Source organism: Gorilla gorilla, chromosome 2, assembly GCF_029281585.2.
Source record: "Gorilla gorilla gorilla isolate KB3781 chromosome 2, NHGRI_mGorGor1-v2.1_pri, whole genome shotgun sequence".
Lineage (NCBI taxonomy): Eukaryota > Metazoa > Chordata > Mammalia > Primates > Hominidae > Gorilla > Gorilla gorilla.
This window is the reverse complement of record NC_086017.1, coordinates 151,113,993-151,131,276: the sequence shown is the minus strand read 5'-3', so window position 1 is coordinate 151,131,276 and position 17,284 is coordinate 151,113,993. Positions and strand designations below refer to the sequence as shown.

Genomic DNA, 17,284 nt, shown 5'->3' with positions numbered 1-17,284 from the left:
GGTAAAGCTAAAAATGAATGCGCACACAAAACTCACCTCACACCTCCTGACAAGAGCTAGTGGTGGGCACATACACCTTGTGGCTGATAAGCCCTCCCAAGAGTGGCCAGCAATATTCTTGGTGTTTGATGACTGTGGAGACATAGGAGACATCACAATGGGGCAAATGTTCTGGTGGCTGTACCCCTGCCAAGGGGCAACAATGTATCCAGGCAACAAATCAAGCAGGAGCAGGGATTTGCTCTGACTGGCCTCCTGTGTGAGAGTTGGCCCCTAGTTTCTCCTTTTGAAGGAGAGCAAGCAGCCAGGCACCCTGGCTAATCCCTGTGTTGTTGAGCTCTGACTTCATCTGCAGGGTGGATAAATATCAAACAGGGGGCCTCACAGCTGCTTTCACACAGGCAGTAACTCAGCAGGAAAAGAGAATCAGAAAAACAAGGACAAGTGCTTGCCTTTGATGAGTTTGACACAGGGGATCGCCCGGTGATTCTGAGACTGTGAGTGCCCAAGAAAGTTTCCTGCACTAGCCCAGCCCCTCCAGCTCAAGATCATGGGATTCCTATTCTGCCCAGGCCTTCCAAGAGCAGCTTGTGGCAAACAGGCTGGTCTTAGCTTGTGCCCAAACTAGCACATGTCCTCTGCTGACTTAGGGCCATCAGCTGACATCATTTCCCCTCTCTGAAACCCTTTCAAACCTCAAACCCTCATTACCCCTGTAAAGTCCCCCATGCTCCAAGGCCATCTCATTAAATCACTTCATTCATTCCTTTGTCTATTCAGCCAGTCAGTAATTAGTTACCAGATGCCGGGATGCCGGTATGAATTAAGACATGAGCCCTGCACCTTCACATAGCTCATTATCTAATAAACCAATCAGGCTTCTCAGATAAAAAAAAAAAAAAAGTAAAGATTACATAAATTCTATTTGAGGCATATACAGGTTAGAGTTGAGGCAAAATCATAGAAGGAGGAAAGATGAAACTTCATTTTAAGAAGACATAGAGAAGGTTAGTGTTGAGAGGATACTTGATCTCTCTGCACCAGTTGGGATCTGGATGTAGGCTGTGGGTAGGGAGAAGATGAGGGCATCCCAGATCCTGCTGGGAGAGTAAGTGGTGCTGCCTGGAGGGGTGAAACACCTGATTTCTTCCTGAGCTTGAAGTGTCAGGTGTGGCAGAGATGAGGCTGGAGAGCTCATCTCTGGGCAGCCCCAGAGGCATGAATGGCCCCTGCTCAGAGCAGGCATCACCTGCTGTCATCACCTCTGCCAATCCTGACTCCAGCCTCATTCAATGTCTGTGTTGCCCTCCTGTACAGCATCATCGTTTAATATTTTAATCTGTCAGCTTGCTAGTTTCTGCATCAAAACTTAAATTGTCTGAGGGCAAAAAACCTGTCTTTCAAATTGGCAACGCTCATTGCAGCTTTCTATGCTCTAAGCAGCCTGCTAAGCCCAGAAAGAGGGGAGGATGCATTACGGATGAAGCAGACACAGCCTTGGTAAAGTTAAGTTTGGGGAAAGTGATATTCCAGTCTAATTAGTTTGTGAGGGTGAGGCAAAAGGATGCATACCAGAAAAAATAAATTATGTATTTTTTTAATTAAGATATTTTTGCTTTTCAGGGAATTCTATTACTGGTGAATGACAATCAGCATTGCGCTCAAAGTTTTTGTCATGTAAATTCTGCATTTATTCAACAGCTTTAACCTGTCAGAGCCATTGACAATATTCTTTAGAGGGTTTTCTTTCTGTTTTCTTCATGGTTATTGCTTTTCACCTGAAAACAGGAAAAAAGAGAGTCTGTTCCAAACAGAACATCCCTTTAGTAGACCTCTGTGTTTCAATTTCAAAACCAATACTTTCACAATAAACTAGAACAAAATTTCCTTTGGAGAACAGGATGTGAGCAACAACGCCTTCTCTGTTCTCCATCGACTCAAGCCCAGCGGGGGTGACTAACGAGACAATCACCATCCTGGGCCACTGAGAAGGATGGTGGCCTCTCTGTCAAGCCCTAGTCTTCTCTTCTGAGGTACTCACATCTGCAGAGGAGGAGAATATAAGAGAAGGCACAGTCTCGCCTTCAATGAGTATGAAGTAGAGTTAGAGAAAATGAGTAATACACAATAAATACAGAACAAAATATGAGAACATGTTACCAAGTGGGAGGCTGAATACCGAAGCAACATGACCAGCATAGGCTCTGAACTCTGGGTTCACGTCCTAATACCACTACTTATGGACTTTCTGAAGCTCTCTGAGACTCAGTTTCCATAACTGGAAAATAGGGAAGTCAGGAGACCCAACTCACAGAGTTGTGACAAGAGAAATCTCAGGTAGTCTGATGCATGAGAAATCTCCAGAAGAGGCTGGCTTCTGGTGAGTGCTCATCAAGTGTTAGCTGTAGGGCAGGCTGAATGCAACTTAACAAAGATGTGTAACTATCCTCAGGGTCCTACCACCCCCTGTCACTGCACATCTCTCCAGCCTTTGGGTCTAACCCTCTCCAGGGACTCCATCTTTGCTCCAGAGCTCCCTCCATGCATGCTGCCCACCTCAGAGGCTGTGATTCCCCAAGAAATGAATGTCCCCTATCCATCCTTTCTCTCTCGGAGCATAGAGACCACTGTAGCTAATGTCAAGGTCAGGAACAAAAGGAATCCAGGAGAAAATGCAAGCCATCAGCTAGTGAGAGGCACATCTGAGATGAGAAGGGCCTAGCTCTAGATGACTTCGGAGACGGACTCAGCTGAATCCACAGAAGTCCCTGTGCACTGGAGTCCTGATCCACTAGGTAAGAAGCATAACCATCCTGAAGTCATTTTATCTCTGACACATCAGCATTGACCATAATAAATACTCTAGCCAGTTTGGTGGAGCCCAATCCACTGGACTACAAACATTAAATGATGTTATTTTTGTCCCTACCATGATCCAGTCAGGAAGCTGAATGCCATGTGGAGACCATGTACAGGACCTTGTCACTAGCCAATAGCAGCCCATGAGCCCAGCCTGAAGAAACCTCCAGATGATCCCAACCACCAGTTATTCAAGGCAATAGAAATCGTAGAGCAGGGATAAACTATAACCCCATGTCTAAATGCCTGAGCCACAGGACCTGTGAGCATAATCAAATGGTCACTGTTTCGCTAAGTTGTGCAGGGGTTTGTTAGGCAGCAATGGATAACCTAAACACCAGCCTCTTGTATGCCAGGTTTTTATATCCTCAGGCTTACTGCATCTTTACAACAGCCTCTTGAGCTAGAGTTTAATATACCCATTTTAGAGATGAGAAATCTGAGTCACAGAGGAGTTATGCAATTTATCCAACATCCTGTAGCTTCTCAGTGGCATTGTGAGGATTCATACACTACTCACACACAATGCCCGGGTCAGCCACCCAGAATTAAGAGAACTTTTCAAATAAATCAGATGTTATACTTCAGTGACTGGAATTGCCATATATATATATATATAGATAGATAGATAGATAGATAGATAGATATAGATATAGATATAGATATAGATAGCAATATTGCCATATATACATGTATGTGTATATATGCGTATATATATAGCAACATATATGCTATATTTAATATATATGTTATATATGCTAACACTCTCCTCACTGAAATAAAGTTATTTGGCTGTTAAAAAAGTAAAAGATACTAAATCCCATCCATTTAAGCTGGGCCATGTGTCTAAGCTAATGGACTAATTCACATCAAACTGCTCAGCTGACAATGGCTCAGTGCACTAAGTCTCTTAGAGAAACGCAGAATTTGTATCAATCAGATTTTTCATTGTCTTACCTGAAATACCTGAAATGCCATAGTAATTTAGACCTATGCACAAGCTATGGTGGATATAGGGGAAGGATTTTTAGTTCTGCCAGCTGTTCCACACCATCAAAGGAAGTGGTGAAGACAGAGGTAAGTGCTTTGCAAATCCACTTATAGGTGCTCTGGGAAAATACTGAAAATAGACACTCGAGAAATCTGGCTGTGATCAGAGGTGCCAGATGTTCCCCCAGACACTTGGGTTATGTAGGCTGCAGGCACGCAGCTTAATTCAAGTCATTTCACCTCCAAAGGGTAGGTGACTGCCATACCCCAGATCTTGGGAAAAGAGCTAGGACAACCCTGCCCTCAAGGAGCCTTCAGAGTCCTGAGCCCAGAGGAAAAATCACCACCACTGCCAGGCTCAGTGCCTGCCTCAGCTGCAGAACACAGCACAGCTTATTCTAGCAAAGTCTCCTAGCCCCAGATGGATGTGAAGACAAGTTTAAGTGCTGCACACAAGCGCTGAGAGTTCAATGACTACACAGTATTCTCCAAATGCCCCACAAACCTCACAGCTGGCCAGCAAGTCTGACTGGATGCCCAAAGGAATCCCAGAATTGATAGCCTGAAATAGATTTACTGTATAGGTAGATGCAGAAGAGTGTCAAGTACTCTACTACAAAATATTTTCTCTTAGGAAACAACAGGGGCCAACTTGAGGATGGAGGGTTGGAGGGGGATGAAGATCAAGGAACTACCTATCAGGTACTCTGCTTATTACCTGGGTGACGAAACAATTTATACACCAAACCCCTGTGACACGCAATTTACCCATATAACAAACCCAACATGTTCCCCCTGAACCCAAAATAAAAGTTAGAAGGGGAAAAAAGCCAACACACACACACACACACACACACACACACACACACAGCCCTTCTCTTGTTTGTTCCCTCTTAGTTTGAGCTCCATCAAAAGCAGGCCCTGAGGCAAGGATTTGAGCAAAGGTGTGTGTAGGAGGTGGTCTCAGGAAATACCAGTAGGGGAGTGGAGAAGTGACTCAGGAAGGGAAGAAAGCCAGTAAAGGCTAGAAGCAAGTTACCAGTGTGGGCAAAACTGGAGCTTAATCCTCTTGGAGATGCCCAGACACTGGGTAAAATACCTCAGTCATCCTCCCACCTGAGGGAGAGGGAAGGGGGAGTTGGAATGCTGCTCCGTCAATGCCTGTGAGTCATTGGTAAGGACAGTTACCAAAGGCATTAATTCCCTCTGACTACTGACCTGCCACACTTGGCAAGCACAGAGGGGTCTAGGGGCCAGGGAGAGACCACAGGTGCTGCTGGAAGTCAGGCCTACCTGCATGAAAAAGGCATGAGCAGAAGGGATACAGGCACAGCACTGACAGCTACAACCACCCTCTATGCCTGCAAATACCCTTTTCCCTAGAGGTTCAGGGGGAATATGTTGGGTTTGTTACATGAGTAAATTGCATGTCACGGGGGTTTGGTGTACAGATTGTTTCATCACCCAGGTAATAAACAGAGTACCCAATAGGTAGTTTCTCAATCCTGTAGGGGAGAGGATCTGTGTGGGCATAGAGGGTGGTTGTATCAGATATGCCCTGCCCATATGATAGAGACTATCTAGCCTCTGTTCAACCTGTACTTTATTGAGCCTGATTAAAGGCATTTCCTAGAAGGTATCAAGGCCAGCTACGAGGTTGAACCCAAAGCTCACATTCCCTCTGGGGAGGAAGCCCCAAATTCTAAGCCACTATTAGCAGGTCCCACCTAACTCAACAACCATTCTACTCCTCCAGTTCAGCACAGTGGGGTAGCGGGTAGGGCTGGCCCTTCCCCATTCTGAGCTGGCTATGGGTAGAATATGGGGCCGTTTCAGACCTGATTTTGTGACCACCCTTGGTGAAGGGAGGTCTGTTTCTGAACCTCCTGGTAAAAACAAACATAAGCCCAGTACCCACAAAACCATTGCATCCTGGGGCTCCCTGAGAATAACCCCGACCTTAATCACTGCCTAGGAATGACATGTTGGGACCTTAATATAATCCATTTAGGGTATTTTCTACTTGGAAGGTGAGACGACGGTGACATGGGAAACGAACAGGTAGCAAAGGCCTGAATTTATCCTGAAATGGCAAAGAGATGCAAGAACACCATGCCCTAGGCATCCGTTTTGCTCCCCCAATTTTTTGTTAGACATACTTTTGTCTGGCTATCATAGGTGTTTCATAAAATCTCAGGTTTTTACTGACAGGACTTTACCTTTCCTAAGCTCAACCATTTCAGCAAATCAGGATAAAAATTCCCCACAAAGTTAGAAAAGATTCCACGTTCTAAAAAATTCCCAAGGAACCAATGTAGGGGGCAAAAAACCAAAGCAGTCTCGGAGAAGGAAGCATTTTAGTAAGTCAAGTCAGAAGAGTGGGCATGAGGACATTCCTCCCCCTCCCAAGCTCTTCTTTTTATTGCACAAGCTGGGTCTTTGCAGGAGCTTGCAGAGAAGCTGTTTTTAAAATTCATAGTCCATCATCCATTATAATCGAAAATATGGTGATGCATAAGGAATGGTGTTGATTTTGGAATCAGAAGGTCAACCAGGTCTTCTCATTTCAGAAATACATACATCCGTTAATGCCCTGAAGTTACTGTTGGGCTGAAATTTTTATAAACTCAACTCCAAGTCAAATATTACAGAACTACCAAATGTCACTGAACTACTTATTAAGGGGCTATACCATTCCCCATTAAATCAAAATATTAAAATGCATTTTCATCTCAAAGTTGCTGAAACTCTCTTAGGCAATCCGGCTTCTCTCTTAGAAACACTTCAAGCTTATGTGAGGAGGGGGAAATATGAAAGAGCCATGTAGGGATTAAAACAAAAACAAAAACAAAATAAAAACCCTCACCTCTTTAAATTATCCATGAGAAAATCAAGGAATAATTTTTATCCAACAGAATAGCATTTTATCTCTGAAATATCAGTATTGAACTTAATAAACACTCTAGCCAGTTTGCTGGAGTCTAATCCACTGGACTATAAACATCAAATGATGTTATTTTTGCTCCCTACCATGATTTGTCAAGCTCCTCTTTCCCAAAGGGTGGTAGCTGCCTTAAAGATATTCCAGCCCAATTCATAGCTTTTCATTTCTTTTTTGTTAAGAAGACTTAGTCCAGTTCACTTTTAAACTTCAATCTTATATCTGATCCAAAGGTCATTGTCTCCGGGCCCAGTGTGGTCTCCCCGCACACCCCCTAACAGTGCTTCTGTGTCAGGTAGAGAAGCAGGCAATGGGAAAGACCACGAGATGTCCCCATGCTTAACTGGCAAAGCAGTGATCCTCCTTTTGCTTGGTCTAAATGATGTTCTCGCACATGATCTATGGGCTCCCCAAGTGGTCTTCCAGCATCCCCCACCAGGGAGACCCTATTCTCCAGAAGATCTCCTTGTGAAATCCTGGCCTCTTTCAGTTGACCACCAGCTGGTGACATTTTCCTCTTTTCCCCAAAAATGTCTTTAGAAAGACCTATTTACTGTTCTAGAAGTTGTCTACCCTTTAAGGCAATTTCGGCCTGTAAGCACATATGAGATACTTCTTGGGTACCTCTTACAGCCAGGAAATGGTGAGTGCATGTGCGGTGGCGGGGTGATCCAGGCACCACTCTGCCTGAATGGCCCCCAGCATACCATCTAGAGCCCCACAGTTCTCTCTCCTATACCAGTGGCATTAAAGTGAGTCAGCTGGATATTCTTTGTGTAGCTTTGATAAACCCTGAGCTTTCCAGGAATACAACCATCCTATGAATTGAGGCCAAAGAATGCTTTGTCTTATTCAAAATATTGCCAGAAGTCTTTCAGCATTTAAAAAAGTCACATCGCCACAATATGTCCATGACATCTGAATCACCAATACAACACACACAGATCTGTTTGCATCTGTAAGCTGTTGAATTCACAGTGATTCACGTGGTGTTGCTGCGAACTGACAACAAACATCTAATTCACTACTTCCTTTTGTATGGTTGGGCCCAAGCATTTGTTGAAATACATATCATTTTATTATACATTATTTAACTTCTAATTTCTTTGTATTCAGTGAAGACATTATATTGATTTGTTAAATTATATAAATGCATAACAGTATCAGTACATTTCATTTCAGAAATAATAATGGGGGCACTACAAAATATATGTTGTTAAAAGCGACCATTGGTTCTCATAGGGTTGAAAGTTCATGATTCTTTATGTTTATTTCCGTTATCTATCCTGAAACTTTAGTAAAATCCTGTTTGGTCCAAGTTCAAGCCTTGATATCTAAAGGGAAATGTTATTTCCACTAGAGCCAGAGTTACAGAAAAAATGGTCTATTCTATCTTGGCTCAACCTCAGCCCATGTAGGGAGTGGCAGCATTATTTGGAGAAAAACCTCTACCCCTAGAAGAAAGGGAATTTCAAGGAGAGAATCAGGGCTGTTAGCAACCTAGCTCTCATCCATGTGCCTGGGGACTGTCCCTCAGAAGGTGACTCTCTCAACACCAGCCTCAAAAGCTCAGGATTTTGGTTTGGTTGAGGAAGATGGTATTTCCCCATGTAGAGTGCAAAGCTTTATCACTCAGAACCAAACCAGCCTATCCTTATGGATTCCCATAAGGGATTCCCAGCAAAAAGTAAATTTTCTGTCTTCAGAGAGACTCCCGTTTGTTCATTTTGTGGACTACATACACAACCTGGAAATCTCAGCACAGCCAAAAGTTGGCCCCTCTTCCTGCTGCCCTGCCTCCCTAGCTGTGGGCTCAGAACTCCACAGGCCTCATCACATTCAGCATCCCACTTTAATTGAAGACAAAGCTTTTCCAATTAAAAACTTCCTTCTTGCCTCTACACACACATGCATCTGATATCACAAATTGCAAATTGTTTTTAATGACCTGTTTGGAAAATGGAGCATGCTTTATCCACTTAAAACTTGTACAGTCTAGGGTTTAAGGGAATGCTGATGGGAGCAAGGAGGACCCAAGGAATGACATGGGAAAGTGTCAGATCCACCTGCAGCAGCTGATGGTTACAACCAAATTCTCATCAGTGCGTGACAGAAGATATTCTCCCACGTGTTTGGTATCCAATGCTATGGAGCAAAGTGGGGGCTTATGTCTATGCTACTTCACTGACAGCAAAGGTAATTTACATTAATTATCCAGGAAGGGTGCACACTCTGGAAATTGCCGCAGAGGCTCATGACCCTGGGCTATCTAGCTTCCGCTCCCCAGCCATAACTTATACCCAAAAGGCCCCTAACCCCAGCTGGGCTCTATCTCCCCATCTTGAATGTATCAGCTCATGCCAGCAATAACCAGTAGGGCCCTTCCTGGGATGTTGACCTCTCCTAATCCTCCTGCTCTGCCAGCCCTTATGTGTGTGTACTGAGGAGATGAACACTGGGGATCCCGGGGAATGAAGGAGAAAGATTAGACAAGGAAAACTCCACACACCAGCCTTACATTCCCCCACAAGGCAAAGAGCTGGGTTCCAGGGAGCTCCATCCATCATTCATATCCACCTACTTCATCCATAGCGTTAGACTGAGTCTGAGAACCTGGGAAGAAGGAACGCAATCTAGTGAGGCGCAGATAGGTGAGCAATGACAATGCAATCGAGTAGTGTCACTGTGGAGTTCTATATGGGAGCCACATAATGAAGGGAGGGGAGTGCCCCAGGGGATTCCCAGAAATGCTGACAGCGTGGGGGAGGCCTGCCAGGCTGCCAGGCAGGACAAAGCATAGGAGGAGACAGAGCAGTGTGCACAGCAGACAGAACACAGGAAAACTCCAGGCAGAAAACTGGGTCGTCCTGCAGATGGGGCTGAGGTGAGAGGGGCAAGTGTGGAGAGGGTTCCCTCATTTGCTCACTCCGACACTGGGCTAGGTGCTGGGCTGTGCTCACACAGAGCTTCAATTCTAGCCCAGGAACAGGTAGGCACCAACTAAGGGCCTTTTAAGACAAGCCAAGGAATGTGGACTGTATCATGAAAGTGGTGAAGTCACATGAGAAATTTTGAGCAGGAGTGACTGTGTGTGTGTATCTGGAAGATCCACCAAGGGCTATGTAGAACTGGATGAAAGAGAGATCAGTCCACAAGCTAGTGGAAAATGTGAGTAAAAGCACTGTACTAAAGACAGAGGACTTGCTATGAGCCACCACTTCAAAGCAAGTCACCTCATTCACACTTCCAATCAAATGGCCTCCTATATAAGAACACGTGACTTGTTTTGAAGTGGTGGCTCATAGCAAGCCCTCTGTCTTTAGCAAGGTTGGCTGGTTCTGATCAATAAAAGTAACAATTTTTTTTCTTTGCTTTTTTTTTTCTTGAGATGGAGTCGCTCTGTCACCCAAGCCGGAGTGCAATGGTGCTATCTTGGCTCACTGCAACCTCTGCCTCCCAGATTCAAGTGATTCTCCTGCCTCACCCTCCTGAGTAGCTGGGATTACAGGCACCCACAACCATGCCCAAAAAGTAGCAATATTTTCTAAAGATGCTTTTGCTCACATTTTCCATTGAATTGAGAAAACACAAATTGTAAAGCTAGGGTGATGATGATTCTCTCCATTATGGGTAGTATTTTAAGGAGTGGCTTCCAGGGAGCAGCCAAACCCTACCTTCAAAAGCAGTCCTTGATGCTACCAAGGACAAAAAGAGAAGAATCCTGGAGGGGTGAGGGCAAGACAAGGGAAGAGTGAGACAAGAGGAGTGCTAAAGGCTAATGTGACGATTCTGTTTGTTCTCCTCTTCTGTTGCTGTGGCCATTGGGACAAAGTAGTAGTGGAATATTTAAAAAGCAAAACTGAAGGAAAAGCTACGGTTTTAAGAAGATTCTTGGCTGGTCCCTGACTTGAGTTCCTTCTCCCTAGGAAGACTGGAATTTAATTTCTGGAAGATTGGCATGGAAAGGAGGCAGGAGTTGTTAAAAAAGGAAAAAAAAGTGCAAGTGCAATAAAAATGCTTTATCTATGACTTCTAATTAAAATCACAGTAAATTACTAAAAAGTCTTAAATATAATTCTAACATTAATAATTAAGCAAGATACAGCCATCTTGACATTTCTGATGATAGCACAATAAAGTCAAAATAATTGGTTTTCCTTTGGGAGAAAAAACAACAACAAAAATAAATCTAGGAAGGTGAAATCGGGGTCTTAGCTATGACATTCTTTTTACTCTCATTGTGAGTAATTTTAGCTTTCTTTCCTACTCCAAATGATGGTCCATTCTCCCACAAATAAAAGCATCATAGAAAAAACAAAACTCTTAAAATATCATGAACTGAAAAGTGAATATTTTTTCTCACTCTCCAGCATCTTTGTGAGTTTCCTGAATGATAACATTTTAGTTCTTGGCTTTAAGTCCTGATTATTAATCCCTGTAAGGCACTACTTAGAGGAGAGAAGCTAGGGCAATTTGCAGCAAAGAGATGTGCACCAATAAGTATTGGCAGAGTACAATGTGGTGAGATTCTAGGACTGTGGGCTTAAACTGTCCTTGCATGTTGGCTGGGAGGACCAGAGTAGGTTATTTTCTAACTGCAGAGTCAGGGAGAAGAATCCAAACACTCCAAAATGTTTTTTCTACACTAGATTTCATGCCTTATCATTAGTGATTCATTCCTTTGGGTTAGCCATTGCCCTTGGTAGGTTTGGAACCATCAGCTAAAAGGTAGGCTGTTATCTGAGATGCACTCCATTTCAAAGAAGACTGGTTTGTGGAATACAGTGTGACACTGCCCCTAGGGGAGTGCTTGTGCATTTCAGAACTTTAAGGAGCAGAAAGAGTTGGAAAAATGAACATTCAGAACCTCAAGTCACCAAACACATATTCAATGAAACTAAGGAAATGTTTGTAGTCTCTGCCTTGAGTCTTCTAGTTCTTATAATGCAAGACTGCTTCCATCCTTTTCCTCTCTCTGGGTGCATAGTTATCTCCAGGAAGCCTGAGCAATAATGGTAAGTGCTCCAAAGAGGCATGGCCCCATAAAAGATGGGGCACTCCTAGTGACACACTACAGCAGAAGACCCAGATCCTCACTCAGGAAACTTTCCTTGAGAAATAGGCTTTTAGGCAGGACGGAGAATGAAGTCTTCTTCTGGCTGATCCTTGCCTTCCATCTCAGCAGGTGAGGGAGCAGCAGCCTCTGCCCCTCACCAAGGCAGGTCTGAGGAGGGACCCCAGCTAAGGAAGATTAATGCCCATCCCTACCTCCCTGCAGATCCTTGTTTCTCCTCCCAGTAGCATCCCAAGGTCTTGTTCAAGAGCTGCAGTCTGACCTGAGCCTCCAGATGATCAAGTGAAAAGGGTAGAGGTGGAGTAGCAGCAAGACCAAGGGACAATGGCCCTCTGGTTGTTGAATGGGGCACTAAGGTCTGGCCACCCATACCCACTTGGACATGCCCTGTCTACCACCAAACCCAGAGTTGCTGAGGTACATTTTATTAAATAAAACAGAATTTTCCTTACAGCATCTGGCCTAAGCTTCAGGCAGAAGCGTCTCCAGCTTCAGGCATGAAGTGACATGTTAAGGGTTTCTTGGCAGCATGAGAGAGAAAGCATGGATATGTACCCATGTTCTCAAGCCATATAAATCTGGATAAACTGTACTGCTGCAGAGGAAATCATAAATCATACATCCTAAGGGCAGGATTTCAGTATTTTTGAAGGGTTTCATTTCTCCTCCCTTCCAACTTTGATATATGTACTTACTTAACAAGGGTCTAGGGAGGGTTAATTGAATTAATATATGTAAAGTGCTTTTAGTTTGAAGAGAATGTGCAATATAAATGGAAGTGTCACTAAAAAGGTTAATCTAATTTACATCCAACACTTTCAGTTCATAGTGTTAATGAACTATATCCTTTTAGAGAGTGATTAATTTATAGAGATGTGATTATTTTTCTTAATGCTATATATGGGTCAGCTTTTCCTATTACTATAACTAACTTTATAGGAGAATTCAGCATTTTATAAATTAAAATGATAAATCAAACACCCCCATAATGGTTATATTTCATTAATTACAAGGAGACATGCATTAGATTAACATTTATCTGTTTTAACTAATTTGCTGCAATGCAGTTATCCACGCAAATTGGAAAACAACACATCAACTTGACATAATATTAACAGTTTTGACTGGTTCTTCCTGAAAATTTATGGGCCTGCAACTGCTGCATTTTTTGCGTAACCATGGTGACTACCAGCTGTGTGACACATGCAGGCTACACATCAAAGAACTGGGAAGAGACTCACACTAAATTCAAACTTCTCCTGAAAATATAATTAACTAAATTAATAAGACAGTATAAAGTAAGAAAGACGTAGAGTTTTGTTTTGGGGTTTAAGTCTCGAAGATTTCTTAAATATGATCACCTTGTTTTTGTAAGCGCTTTATTCTTTCAAAAGGCATACAGAGCCACTTCCATTTGAATACTTAGAACTTTCTTGGGTAGAGGAGGTGCCATTGTGTCCTTTCTGCATGTGATAGAGACTCACACCCAGAGGGGCTGAGTGATTTGCCCTGAACCTCACAACTCATCAGTGGATCTAGGTCACATGAGTCCGAGACCATGACCTTTCTTTGATACTCCACAGTGATTTTCTAGTCAGACTTGATTAAGACTCCAAAGTTTTACCTAACTATATAATACAGCAGACATCATAGAGATGCAAAGTGGCTGATGTCACAAAAATGATGTCTTTTTTTTTTAACTGGCAATTTTCACATGACAATTTGATGCAGTGATTCCATAGAAATAAGTCAAATGTTAGCCAATTAAGCATTCTCAGAAGCAATGAGAAAAACACTGACAGCCTTTCTGAATGAGAATTCCACTGGTATCTGCCGGCCTGACTGTTTAATACATTTCAAGGTGGTTAACGTTCTCTTGACTCATGTGCGGAAGCGAGTATTTTAAACCACCATGGAGCAAATGCTGCAAGTTGGTTTGGGCAGATAGTCAAATAACTAAAAGGGAAAGTCCTGATGGGCAGCTCCTCCCCATGACCAAAGGAAGGAAGCAGTGCTGACGGGAGAAGGTACATGGGCACAGAGCCCTGCAGGATTTGCAGCCAGCGTGGGCAGCAGCGCCTAGCACCAGTCACCCCCTCAACACTCAGCATTTGCTCTGGGCCTTGGACAGTGCTGGGCAACAGTCATACAGAGGTGAGCAGGGCACTTCCCCCACCAAGGGCTCACAGCCACCCTGGGAGACAGGTGGCAATGGGAGCTTTGACAGAGAAAATAAAGGACTGGTGGGTGAAAGACAGAGGAGCACAGCCCCCACCTGGAAGTAGCACTTAGTTGGCAGAAGCAGTAGAGTTTGCTGGAGTGGTTCTCAGTCTTGGCTGGGCACCAGAAATACTGGAGAGCTTCACATAGATTCTCAGGTGCTGTCCCTGAGCAATTACAACAAAATCTCTGGGATGGGTTCTGGGCATTGGTGTTATTTTAAATCTCTCTCAAGTGGCTCCACTTTGCATCCAGGGCTGGATAAAAGGGGGGACTCTGAAACTAGACTTTCTAGATTTAAATCCCAGTTCTGCTGTTTTACTACTTGGGTAAACTGGATAAGTAGCTTAACCTTCCTTGCCTCAGTTTCCTCATCTGTAAAGTGGGGATAATAAGAGTGCACATCTCACTTGGTGGTCAGGAAGGCTGAATGAGTTAATATCTATAAAGCAGTCAGAATAGTGCTTGGTGCATAGTAAGTTCTTGAAAGATGAAAGCATTAACTATTTGGAAATTTCTAGAAAGCTCACTGACAGTAGAGAAGGCCAGATGGGCAAAATCGTAGACTTTTACGCCAGGCTGGAGAGTTTGGGATCTATTTTGGGAGGTCTGGGGCTTCCCTGGACAGGTTTGTCAGAAGGGGTATGGCTGCCTGTTCTAAGAAGGAGGTTTGGGTTGTAAGGATGAAGGCAGAAGTTCTCTGAAGATACCTCCAGTCCTGGCCTTTGCTCTGTGAATGCCTGAGCCCCTAACTGAGGTTATAGTTGCGATGGGAGAGGTTGGAGGTGGGTGGCTTTTGTGCACCCACCCTAAAACTGAGACGAGCTGATTTCCTCTGGGATGGGAACCGGTAGCCTGTTCCAGCTCCCATCCCCAGATGGTGATAGCACCCCTAGGGAAGTGACTACAGAATGTGGCATGAATATTAGATTCTAGATGCTGGTGGTATCGTCTGTTGCCTGTGGAAGTAGACACCCCAGGATCTCAAGGCACCATGCTGTTTGGACAATGGGCATCACAAGCAGTAATAACCTGTGAGGGAGGGAAATCTGAGGCAATTCCAGAGTGTTAAGCTATTCTTAAAAACCTTACAGACCTTAGCGTGGAGGGTGAAAGATAGAATTCATGACTGAGATGGAGTTTCTTGCGGGCCTGGTGGTACTGGCATACATGCTGCCACCTTGACAGCAGCATAATGGGAGGGTTGGAGAGGGGGTCAAAATTAGAATTTAGTGCTTTCATTTGCACAAGATGCTAAACAAGGCAGAAGCAATGGGAATTGAGGAGAGGTTCTAGATGGTGAAGATAGGATCAACCAGACATGAGGAAGGATGGGTTGTGATATTTGTGGAGAGACAAGCATGCTGGAGGACCGTTGGGGGCTCTGGCTTGGGTGAATGTATGGATGATGTACCTTTCACCCAGAGGCCACAGCAGAAGCAGTATATTCTTGGAGGAAAAATGAGAGCTTGGTGTGGGACATATGGGGCTGCGGCATCCTGAAGGAAACAGATACTGAGTGAGCCTTGGGTGGGGTAGGAGGCTCAAAGTGAGCTAGGGAAAAAAAGTATTGATCAGGGGCATCTCTGGCCAATCTCTGGGGAGGACTGATATGAGTAGAGGGTCTTGAGCTGGAGACAAGCAAGATCCTGAGAAAGTATTGGAGATAAGTTGCCTGTCCTTAGAGTTAGAAAACTGCTCAGTAGTGAAAGAAATGGGCTTCAAGTGGCCATGGTCCAAGATGTCACCTAGCTCACCACACTGGCTTGCTGGTGCTGGATTGCAATCAACTGCACACAGTCTGACCCTTTGTCCTGATTTTTGATCTGCTGCTATATGCCCTGTAATGTGCATTTACCAATGTGTAAGAGGGGTATCTGAGAACAATACAATGGCCATATATAAAATCCTGCCGTGAGAGTGGAAGAAAAGGCAGCCCAATCAACAGTCTGGTATCTGCTACTCCTATATGATCTCCTCCCGCCCTTGCCATGCACACCTCTCAACATTCCCTTCTTATCCACTTTGTTATCTAGCCACCTAATATGTTTAAAAGTATGTATCCTGGCCTAAAACAGAGTCAGAAGAGGGCAATATTTAACCCAAATGAATAACTGAATCAGGAGAACTGTCGGTACAAAGGCCAGCCAGCTGGGATAGTCTTTCTGGTGCAGGAGACCCCTCCAAACACATCTGGGACTATACAGTGCAGATGGCTGCCTCCTCTGCTTGAGGCCAAGCATGACAGGAGGTGAGGAGGGCTTCAAGCTGTCTGGATGAGAAGCAACAGGTATTGCTCACTTGGAGAAGTGAGTCAGAGAGTGAGGCTTTCAGGGAAACCGACTCAGCAATTTTGAAGTAAAATCCAAACAAATATTCTTGGACAGCAAGGCAATGCCTTCCAGGGCAGCAGAGCCTCTCTGACCTAACTCAGAGCCTTCCTCAAGCAGACATCACATCATTCTGAATAGGTAAGCCTGTGTGAAGAGGGGAACCCATGCCTACCCGTGTATTCTGAGTTTGTAACCCCAGTTTCACCACCTCTGAGCTCTGAGACTTTGGGCAAGTTACCTCACTTCTCAGTGACTCAGTTTGCTCCTCTGTAAAAATAAGATTGTAGATTTACCTCCTTCATAGGGTTGGTACGAGGATCAAACCAACTGACATATGTGAAGTGCTTCAAGATAGTGCTTGGCACATAGTATGAACTCAATAAACATTCACTGTTTTATTAGCTCTGGAATCTGATGCAGAAATAATATTTGACCTGGCTGAGCTCCCTCTTCACTCGTGCCTGTGTGCCAATCACTCTTACCACCTTGTATTTACCTGTCCAGTGCAAACCCCTGCCCCTGACATATGCTTACCCAATGCCTGCCCACCCATCAACATCCCTTTTACTTTCTCCATAAATCTTTCCTGACCTCTATTGTTGCCAACTTCTTCCTTTCCTGCAAGGCTTCGGGGGGTCTGTGATGCACAATCTACCATTTTCCCATAAGTCACCAAGTTCTGCAATAGTTTGTGTGATGTGTGATGTGCAGTGTTTGCCCTAGACAGAGTGTGAACTCTTTGATAATTGGAACTTGCTTTTATCTTTTTGTTCCCCTCACAGAGAATAACAGGAGGCTGAGAAATAGTAATTGGCTGAAAAGGCTAGAGAACAGGACCTAGTGCATGTCTGGAGGGGCTAACTCTCA

The 17,284-nt window shown here is 44.1% G+C and overlaps 1 protein-coding gene and 1 long non-coding RNA gene across 2 annotated transcripts in view; both read right to left on the bottom strand.

The window, feature by feature from the left end:
• LOC134758100 (uncharacterized) overlaps positions 1-494 on the bottom strand; it is a 47,022-nt gene extending 46,528 nt beyond the window's left edge. Inside the window, exon 1 of the long non-coding RNA XR_010132942.1 lies at positions 37-494. This is a non-coding gene — a long non-coding RNA (uncharacterized lncRNA). The remainder of the gene's footprint in view (positions 1-36) is intronic.
• Positions 1-17,284, bottom strand: part of CLSTN2 (calsyntenin 2) — a 657,664-nt gene that overhangs the window by 634,051 nt on the left and 6,329 nt on the right. The window lies entirely within an intron of this gene.